The 14,472-nt window shown below is 35.4% G+C and overlaps 1 protein-coding gene across 5 annotated transcripts in view; it reads right to left on the bottom strand.

The window, feature by feature from the left end:
• The window catches only part of LOC115237928 (nephrin-like), a 332,314-nt gene that overhangs the window by 52,843 nt on the left and 264,999 nt on the right, over nucleotides 1-14,472 (bottom strand). The window lies entirely within an intron of this gene.

Genomic DNA, 14,472 nt, shown 5'->3' on the forward strand with positions numbered 1-14,472 from the left:
GTGCGTGTATAAGATTCGCAGAGAGAGGTGTGCGACGATTCCATGTATGTATGTATACATACCATACAAGTCGCGCGTATGCACGTCGGGATAGATGCAACTTATTCGACAGCCGCGACGAGTTCGTTGCGTTACGTACGAACGCGAAACAAATTTCAGTCTCGAAATTGGAAAGATTCGGGGTTAGCCGAAGCTCTACTCTTCGCGAGCTTACGCGACTGCGGATATTCCACGTCAGATATACCTAGTATTACATGTAGAAAGCTCATCAAACGAAAAAAACAGAAAAAAATAAAAACAAAAACTTCGTACATTGAGTTCTTCGGATGTAAGATTCTTTTAAACATGGATTACGTCCACGAATGTGGAAAATCGGATTTGGACAAGATTTCGCGGTGTATGAAATATGTATGGTGCGCACAATGTTTTTCTACTTTTATCGTAATAATATTATTTTCTTTACTGATTTATCTATATGTATGCATTTATGTCACAATTATATATATATGTATATATATTACAATAACGTTAAAATTATTCAATTACAACTCTTGATAAATTCTGATCCTTTATTATTGTGATCACAATTAATAGATTTTCATCTTTCATGCACAATTTATTAACTTATACAGGAGCACCTTTTTACACAGAGCTTAATTACAGATTGTTCTATAGTGTGCTGCAAATTTTTATTATATCGTATATCATTGTTTATGTCAGGATTTACGGAATTTTGAACATATCTGCAATTTCTTTCAAAGAAAGATAGAGAAATCCTTTCAAAAGAAGAAAATAGGCATCAGGTAACTATCTTTTACCTTTCTTTGAAACATATTGTATATCGTTTTTCTCTCCCATATCTGGTTATAACATTCAAAGTTATTTCCTGCCATATATATGTACATAATGAAGAGATTTATCCAACTATTCTATCAATCGCGTTGGCGGTTATTTCTCTCAAATGGATTCTCTCTTTTCCATACATCTTCTCTATCCGCGTATCGGTTTCGCGTTCTCTGGCTCATCGCGTTTGAGTGTGACCAGAGGTTCACAGTAAATATTGACGTTTACATCAGCGATATACTCGTACCGTCCGTTGTGGATTTTACGATTCGCGAACTCGGACCCGTGTGAAGCTTATGGCTGTCGACCAGCTCGGTTTGAATCAAGGTTGCGTAATTGGAGTTCGCATCGTGCACAGTTCGATTTGCTTCCGTTCCCTTCTCCCTCCTCCTGCCGCGCAGGAGACAGGGTGTGAGGTCATTGAGGTTCTTGCTCTCTCTCACGCCCGGCCCTTTTCATCCCGCGGAATTAGCGCGTGTAATTAGAAACGCCGAGTTCTCGACTGCGATACGCGCGAGAATCGAGCCGAACGTCGCTAGTTTGGTTTAACTTGTCGTTCCGTCGAATAGAATTCTCTTTCTCTCTCGATAAATAATGTCATTTGCACTCGCAAAATTGAGAAACGTCTTTTCATTAAATGCCCAGTCTATTTTAGAGAGTAAAAAAAGCGGTTCTTTTTACATTTTCTGAAAATATGATGTTTGAAGAATGTCTTTTAAATTTTATTGAAAAATTCGCTAAATTGATGAAGTTATAAGACTTTGAACAAGATAGCGCACGTATCTTTAAATGAGTCTGTAAAACTTTAAACGCGTTTTTCTTAAAATGTTATTTTCAAAGTTGGTGTGACAGATATCTTGAAAACTAATGAATCGAATAACTTCAATTTTTTTTTTTTTATGAAGAGGAACACTTTTTTGAGGGGATACTAAACCTAACTAGAATTGAAAAAATTAGTATTTAATATTTTTCTGATTTCCAAGAAATGAAAAAATTGATCAGCAAGATTGAAATATCTAATTTTAGAATGATACTATTTTGTTATTTTTTAATTTTTTCTAATGAAATTAAGTTTAGAGTATCCTAAAAATACCCTACAGAATAAAACTAGACCGAATTTTTTCATTTCAGACAATTACAGGAGAAGCAGCATGTTGTCACACGTTGTCGTTTTTGAATACGCTACGCGCAGAGACTCGAATTGAACAAAAACAGCTAAATATCCAAGATTTAAAGATACTATCATACTTAAACATCAATAAAAACATACGTAAAAAGATTTCTTGCTAATATTCTAAAAAGAATTCCTAAAAATCATCAATTTTTCATGTACTGCCAGAGTAGGCTGGGCCCTTAAATCCTTTGCGGTTCATCTTAATTATGATTAATAATTCGCAGTGTAATTTATATCGAATATCTCCTCGTTTCTTCTGACATTTAATTACATAATAATAAACATATTTAGAGAAAGTCAATTCTTTGAGAGAATTATCATTCTCTTTTTACAATTCACAAAGATATTTGAATATTTCAGAGAAAAAAAAAAAAAAAATAAATTCACACATTTTCCGGTCATAAAACATGATACCATTTCTTTCTCGTTTAGCCCGCCATTCCATTCCCATTCTTCAATTATCTCGGCTATCTACTGGACGTGACGTCGCGAATTCAGAGCTGCGAGAGAGCTTTATTACAGGTGGTGTCGCGCAATGATCCGTTCATCCTCGCGATGCGGTGCATTCGGAACGATTCATCGATAGTGAGGGTGACGGCCAGAGTATCGATATTCGACGAAGTTTCCGAAAATTGCTGCCGCGTTGCTTATATAAACTGGGTCGCCTACATACACGCTTCGCACGCATATACCGAGCGCCCTCACGCATTGATAACTCGTCGTAGTTTCTAGAGAGAGAGAGAGAGAGAGAAAAAGAGAGATAAAGGTTCAACCCGGTTCGTTCGTCGATTCCGCGCACGCGATACCGATTTTGAAGTCGGTGTTTCGCGCCGAATCCGTCCCGCGGATTCGACGCATCATAAATAAACGCTTGCCAGCGTGACCGGATATCCCCCGTGTCCGTTTGTCATCCGTGCTACTCCACCACGGCGCTCTTCCCCGTAGGCAGTACTGACAAAAGCGCTCGTCGCGCGTTTTTAAAAACGCGCGTCACGTACCGCCAAGCGTCACCCAACGGCCAATTCGACCGTACACCCTTTTTGGTGCATCAATACTGAAAAAATAGGCGCCAAAAAAAAAAAAGAAAAAAAAGGAAAGAAAGAAAAATATTGACGGAAGACACGGGGCCTGTCTATCGGTTCATTAATTCGTGATTGTTCATAGTACCAGTATATCTAGGGAAACTGTCGCGCCACGTGTTGATCGATAAATCGTCTAAACGACAGCTTCGAATGTTGATGAATTCACAAATAATTTTATGAATTTTTAAATACTTATATTTAATAAGTAAAATAGTTATTAAACTGGTATTTTATTCATTTTGATTTAAACATTGGTGTGATATAAAAAATCATCACGATTAAAGTTATTGTTTCTCAGTTTTTCGTACAATACACTATAACTATTAAAGTATATAGATGTTTTTATTAGGGAAAATCGCATCAAATACAGTAAGAATCAAAAGTGAGTATACATCTTGCAAAAATAAAATTTATTCGATAACTTTTATATATACATAACATACATAAATTACAAGATATTAAAAAAATATAAAGATTGCAACATTATTTTAATATCAGATTATACAAAATTATATAAATTATAGAGTTAATATGTTGATTTTTTATAACCTGATATATTAAAATAGTATTGTAATCTTCGTATTTCTTCTATTATATTGTAATTTTCATGATATATGTATAAAAATTATCGAATAAATTTTATTTTTACGAGATTTATATTTACTTTGGGGGATTACTATTGTAATTTATTTATATAGATTTCAATATTAATGACGTAAAAAATTGTTACAATCGTGCGAAAATGATCATTTTTATATTTTTTTTACCTCTGCGATATATGATTACATTAGAAAAGATATCACGAGCCAAGTATCAGCAATTATGAGATTTATTAGCTCCTTTTTTAGAAAGATTAAAATAATTATTCTTATTACGCTGTGTATTAAAATTACATTCTTTATAGCTTTTAAAAGCTTTATCTCAGATGATTAATGAACGCTGGCTCGTGGACGTTTACTTTAAATTACCTTTATTGCGCCAATTAAGCGTAAAGATCAAATTATACTCCACAACAGATCCTCCGTTCAAGTTGCGGAGGGACTCCTTATATCCTTCCGCAGACACTCGCGTTGTAACATCACCCTAACAATATGACTAATCGACCGTAACACTTTCATACCTACGATTACACATTCATACTCACACATAGGTAATGGAAATCGAGTTCAAAATAAAAACTCGCGTTCTCATAACTATATGTTTCAGTTATTATATATTAAATGTAACATTGTACGCAGATCCACTGACTGTATACAACGCGACTTATGTGTTTACATTTTACATGATGACGCATGATTAACGTTATGACGTACGCGTGTCGTTTTGTTTTCTTTTTTGTTTTTGTTTTCTTTTACGTATGTTGAGGTGGGAGAGACGGCAGAATGGGAGAAGGTATCCTGCTTGCGTGCCAAAATATGGACGAGGCTGTGTCGCAGTATTAGTTTGACGGTGAATTGTATAAGTAATGCGCGAGTGTGTCCATAATTACGAACTTGATTTTCGTTACTTATACGTGTGAGTGTAATCTATATGTGTGCATCGTGCTTTAAAGCGAAATCTACATACGCTATGAGCAATTATTATGAATAGCAAACAAGAGGAAGGTACGTACAACATTATATCGTGTATATCGCGTACAAATCACATGAGCTAAAGTTGCATAACTTTCTTATCGCGTACCATTCGCAAATTTTTTGTAATAATTTCTACGGTTCTAATCTTGTATTTTTGGCGATATCCAAATTTGTATTAAAAATAGTCTTTTAGAGTAAATTTTTTTTTCAAATGCGGTGACTCTTAATACTTTTAATCTATGTCAGTTACTTGAATCTTGAAAGAAAGATGATCTTTTGCATAAAAAATAATTTCATTTTTTAATTGTTTTTATGTTCAGAATACGTAGTGCGTATTTTCCTTCCTAGAGCTTAATCTTTATTGTAAAGAATAACCTGGGAGAAGAAGTTATAAGGAAAAGAGATATTCAGCTTCATTAATAATTTATGCAACTTTTTACATGCTTTCCTGTAGGATTCACTCTAAGTAATTTAGCATACCGTTACGCGAAATCCATCAATTATGATAATTAAAGCGGTCAAGCGTTCTAACGTAATGTTTATTTATCTGCTTTTAAATATTCCAACTTCTATATCAGAGAAAATCGCACAGCTTATATTAAAATATTCATTAACGTTTGTAATTTGATGCAACACGACGGAAGCATATTAAATTTGATATTTTAATGTGGCGCTGCTTTACTAGCCCACAGAGTGTAATAATCAAACCAAGCTGGTTGAAACGATCCAGAGCCTATATTCGCTCTGAGCATGATGCATAGCAAATATACTGCACTTCCTTTGATTGTGTTTATTAATTCAAGAGAGTAGAAGCTCTTAATATAGCAACCAAAAAATAATATTCCGAGTTGCAATGAAGAAACATTTTCAACTTTGTGTTTGCAGAAGCACTGTTTGCGAATTTACTTCGCCTTCCTAAAATAAATAGAGTTAATAACACATACACACGCATCCAATATTATTAACAATATTAAGAATATTTGAAATATTTCTTTTTCGTTGTAATCAAGAAAATTTCAGTTATTTGGCCTCTCTATTCTGCAATTAGAGATTGTGTCATTAGTCTAAATTCTGACTTGCCGACATCTGAACAAATTAATGAAAAGTGAAAAAAAATTCTTCCACATCTTAAATTAGAAAAAAAGTAAACATTCTCAGTAGATTGGAAGCAACCGGAAACTTTAAGTACGGTGCGCACTTGTGCGACCCACATTCTCCGCAAATTAACCCGGATCTTTTGTCGGTCGAGCCGGCTGTGCGGTCAAAATTTAAGAATGAAAGGGGGTTAAGTATTAGTAGTTAACTTAACATTACCAGACAAATGACACAATTATTTAGTTATAAGAAAATCATACATTATTGCAAAATCTTCATCAAATTAACAGCGAGAAAATGAAGAGCTCGTTTCCCAAAAACATGAGCTTTTTTTTTTTATGTCAACGGACGAAGATGTTTCTCCGGATGGTTATACCGTGTACTTATCTGAAAGTTTATTGATCTAATAATTTAGGATCGAGAATATAATTGTAATCGTGTACTCTATGGAAAATATCCATCACGCGCTATGAAGAAATTAATAAATTATGTTATAAATTAATGAATTACATTATATGCATAATATATAGGGGTGGGAATGCTGAACTATTGTTTCGTTTAGCAACTATTATTTTTTTTTTTTTTGCCTGCCCATGTGAACAATCGCATGACCACATTTTGTGGGTGGAGAGAAGAAACAATATCGCATGCCGACAATCGCGTTTGCCTGTAGTCATGTGTTGCACGCGAATTTATTCTCCACGTTCGTATCTCGAAGGAAAACCGAACTTCGACAAAATTCAATCATGACACGTTTCTCCTTGTTTTATTTACGCTTTCAGCGGTTGCCAGTGAAACGATGACGAACATTGACATGCATAGTACATAATTTACATGGTACAACACATTGCTGATTTTTCTAAAATAATTCCAAAATTATTACTTTTACATCCGTTACTTTCAAAATTCTTTCTTTTATAATATAGTTTTTGGACAAATTTATTTTTCGACTATTCGGAGATTTTTTTTTTATAAATTTTCCTCTTTGACATAATACTATATATACATAATATATACATAATATATATTCAGTGATTAGTTATCACAATAGATAAAAGATAACTAGATCGCTGTTGTAATCGACACTTTCATTAATTGAAAATTGCATAGAGGATTGAAAGGTCGAGATCTCCATCGACTTGAAGTGGCCGATAGAGATAGACTGCCTGTAATAGTGAATTTCTCAATTACGGAGAACGAGCTATTAACCGATAAGAACAAACTCTTCGGAGTTAATGCGGGTAATACGGGGATGTGTGTGCGACATTAACCTTTAAGGGCCGATTATCCCGACATTGACTGGGTTAAGTTGACTCGATTGTAATTAGCAAATCCCATTGATATATAATTCGTTAACTAGTACAACTTGTATTAGATCTTAAATTAAGATAAATCAAGTTAAAATATATGTTGAGTTAAAATTCAAACGTGAAGAAAAAAATTTTTCTTAATTTTACCGAGAGTAAAAGTCACAAATTTCTCAATTTAAAAAAAAATGTAATAGGATATAAAATCTACTTTAAAAGTGTTAATTAGAAAATGAAGGATTAATATTAAAAGATTTAAAAAGTTGGTATTCTTTACCTCATTAAAATCTCGCTAAAAAAGAAAGATTTTCAAATTCATTAGAATCTATAATAAAAAGAAGAAAAGTGCGAAATTTCTTTGAAGAACAATCTTATTTATTTCAATTGATATCATCTCGCAAAACTTGGAAAAAATTAATCGGATGCGTTAGCCAGCCGTTAAAACTCGATGATTCGAAATCTCTCAGGATTTGTGCGGAAACCGCAGCGGTGTACTTGAAGCTTGACATGACAGAACAACAGCTGGCTGCTTCCTGTGAGAAGCTAGCTTGAATTCTGCACTTTTAACATTCGTTCGCGGGCATCTCGCATTGTCCTATTCTTCGCTGGAACCCGAGAGTTCTACGATACGAGCGAGTTTTTACGGAATTTTACTCTCGGCGAAGGGGTTGCGCGTTATGTGGGTGGGCGAGCGAGAGGAAGGCAACAAAGGACACATATATCGAGAGCGCGAATGGAAGAAGGTAGAAAGATTCGCACGGACATCGGCGAATATCGCGCGGTTTCTCCGTCCCGCTTTTTGCTCCTCCTCATCTCTGTCGGACCGTAATTTCCACTAGCTTCACTTATTGCCGTTCTCTACGTGCGTTGTCTGCCAGTTTATATGGCCGCCACATACTCCGTTTAAATCTCCGCTTCACGCTGCCAGGTTCTTTCAATTAGATCCGGCTACCCCGTGTTACGTTTGTAAGCATTTTGATCCTGCTGGTACTACTGGATTAAGGTATGAGTTTACCCAGGAAACCCTCCGGGGGCGTTGAAACCACTGACGAAGAAACAGTTATTTTATTTATTATTTTATTGCCAGAATTAAACTATTTCATATGAAATTGTTGCATCGTCGTACTTCGTCTCAGTCTTACGGCTTAGATAGTTGAGTCTGATGTTTTTTGCTAAAATTAAGTATCACATATATACTTTTGACGAACTGTTTATAATTATTTCAAGATGCAATAAATTTGTGCAAACATGATACTATATTTAGATATCCGTATAACATTGCTCTATAATTTTAAAGTTGGATATAACTTTATAACTTTATAAAAAGTCAGTCCGCGTAGTATAAAATTTTCGCTTAACGGGGAGTTATGTTAATAAGAGAAAAATGAGAGAGATGAAAGCTCTCTTTAGCTCTCCTGGCTTTGCGCTTTACTTTGTGTTTGCTGAGTGTTCTAGAATCGTTTGATACCTTTTCATTACTGTTTCCTCAAGTTTGATCAATTTTTTCTTAACGGGAATGTCGAGACGCCTATAGTTTTCAAGTAATTAACGATTGAAAATAAGAAACTTTGAAGCACTAAGACGACTTCAGAAGCGGAAAATAGATGATCAAAATCATATTCTTCAGTTCATTTTTAAGGAACTTTAGTAAAACTTTTATTCGCAGCGCAGGAGAAGATGTATAATCTTAAAAATCGGAAAAGTGCGATAAATAATGATCTCTCTCGACATTTTCGTTAAGGAAAAATTGTTTAGCCACTGGGTAAAAGAAGCTTGAAAGAACTCAGAGTGTGTATAAAAAATTTTATAGAAAGATATACCTATATATACACACGTATCAATGGCAGTTTTATTCTGCGGATATATACCTAATGCGCATTGGACCTTTGTTCATTGGGAAAAATTAATCGGACTCAATTATCTAAGCGCAGCTGACTTTGTACTGTCGAAGGTATACTTTGATAAAGCGCGCTCGCCTTTTTCGAAAGAAAATCCTTTTTCTCGCCATTCTCGTAACCACAGCATTTAGCAGATACATCGTGCCGATATTTATTCTTTTATAAAAAAACAAAGGGCAAACCTCGGCATTAGGAAGTCTCACATTGATTGTATTAAATCCTAGAATTTAAACAGCATTGTGAAATATTAAGATTCGGCGATGCAAATATAAATGCAAATACGAATGCGACTGCTTCGCCAGGTCGCAATCAAAATTTTATCTTTCTGAAAATTCCAATTAATTAAAATCTCGGTACGCAAAGTGTCTAATCGATCATATTTATATTAACAAAATACAAAAAAAAAGTATTTCTCATATATCTAATATAGATTATTAACAGAAAATTTTGATTTAGTAATAACTTAATCGCCCTCGTTGAAATCAATATTTATTGATCGAGAATCAACGTTTTAGATGACAGTTGATAATAAATAGAATTTGATGGTCGAGAAGTATGGGATACATGATGGTTCGCGACATGAGTTTGATAACGTTGCGAATTAAAGTGCCGTATGTTGCGAGAGCGGTTTTATAGTTCGGCGAGTATCAAAGTTTTCTTTGACATGAGGGCTCTTTTGTTGTAGATGCTTTTCCGAGAGAACATATATATATATATATATAACCATATTGAAGTAATATTCTTTTTATTCTCTTTTCAAATTTCCGATATTAACTTTAATATTTAAGCATTGATTAAATTCAAAATCCAAAATGAAATGAGGGGTACCAGTATTTATTATTTATTTTTTGTCATTAATAATTTTATTCTAATTTCTTATCTAATTTTTGTCATTAATAAATCTGTAATTAAAATTTTGATTTCTACTTTACTTTAATGGAAAGCTGTTAAGAAACAATGGAAGATAATAACATGTTTCTTGAGAGATCCTATATTGGAGCTTGTCTATGACGCGTTAATACAACGCCTCCTCGTTTCCTGATGCAACATCGGCTAACGCGATCGGTGATCGCATGCGGAAGGCGTTGTTAGACGCCACCGGAGAGATTTCGCTCTGGGACCCTATCGCCGGTTTCATTGCATCCGAGAGAGATCGTTTTCGTAACTGCTGTCGTACCCGCTTTGGTAGATCAACCGATACGTCCCGCCGCGCTCTAGACGCATTAAATCTGGAGAACTTTGGAATTAATTACGGCGCTTTATATCGAATCTGTCTAACGCGCATCAAGTTTAAGCTCTCGAGTTTGTTCCTCTCGTGTTACAACGATCGAATTGTTAGCTGTGGCAACAAATTATATCGCTTGACAAATTTCTGATTGAAGAAACGTATTTTATGCGATTTATTGTGTGTATTTTTAAAATCTCCGACATTCAATAACACACAAATATTCTAAATAAAACTATATAAAGTATATTTTTTAAATAATTTTTATTAGATTTTTTAAATAATATATATAATAATAATAATAATATTAAATTTAATAATATATATAATCAAACAGTTGAATAATGCGTACAAGATTTTTTAATGCAGATGTTTTAATTGCATAATTATTTTAACATATTGATATCGATATACATTTATTACAAAATTTCGATTAATTAAAAGTTAATAAAATTATTAAATTTCATGTGAGATATTTAAGTTAGAAGCTATTCTCTAATTTTCATGTTAAATTTTATACTTTATTGCAAAAGAAGACTGCAGCTTATCATTGTCAAGATTATCTATTTTAATTTTCTCAAGAATCATGAACTTTAAATACATTCATTTCTACGTTTGGCTAATTTTACATCCCTTTCTCTTTTTATATACGTATGTCGTTCTTTTAATGTGTTCGCTTACTTTCTGCGCAGCAGTAACTATCCCTCGAATTTCAATCACGCATTCAACATTTTTCAATTATCTCTAGCGACGATGCGTACCGCTTGCAATTTCCGTTACTCGTGAAAATTCAAGCTGATATAAACGGAACGTAAACGCAACCGCGTTACACACCAGCTGTACCGTCGCTGTCGCGGTTCATTGACGCCACGGGGAACTCACGGGTCGGTTGCGCCGCAGGATACTCTCCTTGCCAGCGGCGTAACCAGGAGTTTCGAATCCTTTGAACAAAACCTTCTGACAGGAGAAAAAGAAAAAAGAGAAGAGAAAGAGAAAAGACACCCTTTTCCATTTTTATTAACATTTAAAATTCCATTCTTATAGTTTTTATTGCATCCCAAGATATATACATATATTATTATCAAACATAAATTGCGAAATTTTGTAAGATGATCGGAAGGATCAAGGAAATTTAGTAGCAAGCGCGAATGTGTGATTGTTGAGAATTACAATAAATAGACAAATAAATAACAAAACTTGAGCACATCACGCGATTGAGGGCTTACTGTGGTTGCCTGAATTTTTCGAAACATCGGTTTCGTGAATAGCTACACCACTGCTCTCATTTCCCATTCGCCGACATCGCGAGTTATCTTTTCTTTGCGGTAAAGAAAAGCGAGCTGCATCATTAGCGTTAGGTAATATCGCGCCGATAATAATTTTTGCATTAAGACGAGCGCTCCCCATCGCGCTCGGGATATTGTTATTCAGGTTATATGCGGGTAACTACCCACCGTCTTGTTTCTTGAGACCCATTTAAATTTGCAAATCCACGTCGTTAATATATTTTCATCACAGAAACCCGGGATCGGAACGTCATGATCGCAAACGAGGAAAAATAGTGTATGATGTTGATAACGATGATAATTATTGCGACGTCATATAGTAAATATGACCGATAGATGCAGATTATTTTACTTACTGATTTTTTTATTAATAATAAATTCTTTCGCTTCTCCTTTTTAAAATATTTTGATGGAAAATTTGGATTTTGGTTTGCTTAACGTTGAAATTTAAAGACGAATTAAGCATCAGAAGTGTGAAACGTGTGAAAAACCACACTCATTAGATTATTGTTAAGAAAAATCGATTTCAAATAAAAAGAAAAATCTGTCCGCGAAGATAATAAAGATTATTACGCTCGTTAACATAGATGCAAATAGAGCAATTCCTACTTTGAGTCGCAACTCGCGCAATCGTTTAAGCTTCCTTTCATAGACTCAAATGGGCACACGTATCGGTTTTATGACGAATGGCTATTTTATCGTTAAATTATTCGTGTCGCGTCGCGTCGCGCGACATTAGCCTTCTTCTGCATACGCGACTTGCTATATATCGACACGCTTGCTATATCGCGCTTAATTTTATCGTCCCCGTTCGCCCAACGTCTCGCCGCACGTTTGTCAAATTATCTCTTTCGCGCCGCTTCAATTATATCCGCCGGCGATGATAACGCCGCGGAAATGCATTTACGCGCGTTGCGACACGCACGTGTGTGTACACACAATCGCGTTAGCGCCAAGCCGCGTCTCCTGTCAAGCGTCATTGGCATTAACGGCTGCACCCTTCGCGCGTAACGCCGACGTTTTGCAAAGTTAATTACCGACAAATGGAACTCCTCCCCCCTCCTCCCCCTCTCTATAACAGCATTCGCTGCGTTTAGCTAGCGTTCGTACTTGTCACAGACGCGACATTCACACGGCATTAGTTCGCGATACACGTGCAAATCCTGAAAGTGCTGTCGAATTCCACGCGATTGGATGTAATCGAAGAATCTATAGATCCATCGAATTCACGAGAGAACGCTCGACGAATAATATCTCTCTCGAGAAAAAATAATATAAGTTATATTTTTCGATTAGGTGGGGAAAGCAAATAAATTCGTAATTATATAATTGATAACAAGTAAAATGAATGTTTTCACGAGGACTCTTGATACATTATTAGCTTTCGCGAATAGTGCCGCGTTAAAAATTATACAACGAATTATAAGCAATTTTGTGTTTTAATATACAATACATTTAAATGCTCATGCTGATTCGTTATTTACAATGATATTTATATCATTATTAGTAATTATTTTGAATGAATTTGTTTTTATCATTTTTTTACACATAAAAATTTATTAGTAACAATAACTTGCCATTTATAACGATGGTATTTAATAATAATAATAAAAATAACATAAACTGACATCGATACACTGGATTGAATTCTTATAATATCTCATAGGTAGATCTATCTTACATAGCTCGCTGCTTATATTTTATGGCTACATTTCATCTAGGTGTCATTTTTATCTTCGCATTTGTGACCGGGGATTTATTCGCGGCGTCTCGGTCCGGTAAGAAAGTATTTTTCTTTGCCGGGGCGTCTTATAAGTCTCATTTTTACCGTTAAGCTGCCCGTAGCGGGCGCGAGACGGAAAAGGACGACGAGAGGGCGAGGCGCGACCGCCGGGCGGCGAGAATAATGTATATACAGCGGGGATGAAGAAGAGGGTAATGGAGAGAAGCGGATGGCCCTGTGTTAGGGGTACAGGAATAGAGAGGGAGAGAGAGAAAGAGAGAACGGCGAGCAGAGCTTTTCCTTTGTAAAACTGCCGCAGGCGCGCGCGCAAAGAGAAATAAATGCCACTCGTAAAGACGCGCGACATCGCCGCTGCTGAAAAACTGAGCGCCCAAACAGCATCAGTCGTTTAACTGCACGTTCGAGAAAGACGAGGAGAATAAGATGGTGAAAAAGAAAAGGCGAGATAGAGAGAGATAGAGAGAGATCAAAAGAAGGTGGTGCAAGAATGAAAAAAAAAAAGAGAACGAATACTGCCGCTTTATAGATCTCTAGCCTTTTGTAAATAGCGGATAGGAACTTGATGCGGTATCGATCATACAGAATGTGCGATATATCAAGAACGAGCGAGTTGGCATGGCAAAATGCACGTAAGCAGCGATGATAAGCAGCAACGGGCGTTTCAGGAACCATTGTGAGAGAATGCGACGTGCGATGTGATCTTTGAAGGCATAGGAAATTATTTTTTACATTCTGTTTTTTTTTTCAGTGAGCGAAAACGCGAACATATGAACGGGGCTTCTAAGCTGCATTTTCTTCCCTTTCTTTTTTCTACAAAAAATATTTGTTTTCGAATTTATTCATTTCTCTGCGATTGTTGTAATTTTTACGGAGTATATATAACGATGCTAAAAAATAATAGTCACAATAGTCATATATATTGGGTTGAACGGAAAGTTCGTGCTGTTTTTTCGGTCTTCATCTCTTAGTAAAAAACGGAACGAACTTCCCGTTCAACACAATAGTTCGTTCCATAGGTTTTCGAATAACCGTCAATAGCCGAAAAAACACTTTTCAGCACATTTGAAATTGGTTATAAATTGGTTTATTTCAAAATCTATGAAGTGAACTACAATCATTTTGATCTCATTTGAAAGATAATTTAATAAAATTCCCTCATTTATTCGTTGGATCGTAAGAAATGTCCCCTCGTGCTCCGACATTTTTATTCGTCCTGCCTTTTTCTCTCCACCCCCCCCCCCCCC

The sequence above is a fragment of the Formica exsecta genome, unplaced genomic scaffold, assembly GCF_003651465.1.
Source record: "Formica exsecta isolate Colony F162 unplaced genomic scaffold, ASM365146v1 scaffold115, whole genome shotgun sequence".
NCBI lineage: Eukaryota > Metazoa > Arthropoda > Insecta > Hymenoptera > Formicidae > Formica > Formica exsecta.